Here is an 856-nt window from a genome sequence, read left to right on the forward strand (position 1 = left end):
GAAAATCTCAAATTGATCATCCATCTTGATTTTTCCCCCACAATGACCAAAATACCCTTTGTTCCAAATTCTTATTTTTTCACTATTTTTAAAATTCTTCCTTTTATCCTCTCTCCCACAATTATCTCGGAAAGGAAAAAATAACCAGAAAAAATCAGATTTACCAAAAAACCCCTCACTCCAAAATTCAAAATCACTATCAATTAAAAAAACCCAGAAAGTCCCTGCTTCTTGTTTTTTTTCCTCTCTGTGATAGTAAAAAAAACCTCTGCTCCCAGCAACATTATTCCAATCCTTTCGCAAAATAACCCAGCCCTTAATTTGGTCAGCCCAGCGACAATCTCCCCAAAATTGACCAAAATACCCTTTGATCCAACTTCTTAACCTCTTACTATTATTAAAATGTTTCCTTTTTTTCTCCATATCCATATCACAATCATAATCATGCCACCGATTCCATTCCAGCCAAAAATCAAATTCACTATCAATTAGAAAATTCCCAGAATGCCCCTGTTTCTTTTTATTTCCTTCTTTGTGCCAACAGCTGCTGATTCGCAAGCTTTTACTCCTCTCAACATAAATAGGATCATCACCCACGACATAAACTATTCCAATCGCTTCTTCATTAGACCAAATTCCACTCATCCACTGTACAAAAGATAAGCACCTGCAATTTTTATTTTCCAAATCCATCTCCTTCCAATCCCCTGTATCAGAATTATAGCCGATACCTTTAATAATCAAGATAATCGCTATTAATTCATCCAAATTATTAAATTTCCAGCTTTGACCAAAATACCCTTTAATTGTATTATTTAAATTTCCGCTTTTATTTACATTCTTTCTTATTTTCACC

This window comes from Lactuca serriola, chromosome 7 (assembly GCF_051521515.1).
Source record: "Lactuca serriola cultivar US96UC23 chromosome 7, Lser_US96UC23_V15, whole genome shotgun sequence".
Lineage (NCBI taxonomy): Eukaryota > Viridiplantae > Streptophyta > Magnoliopsida > Asterales > Asteraceae > Lactuca > Lactuca serriola.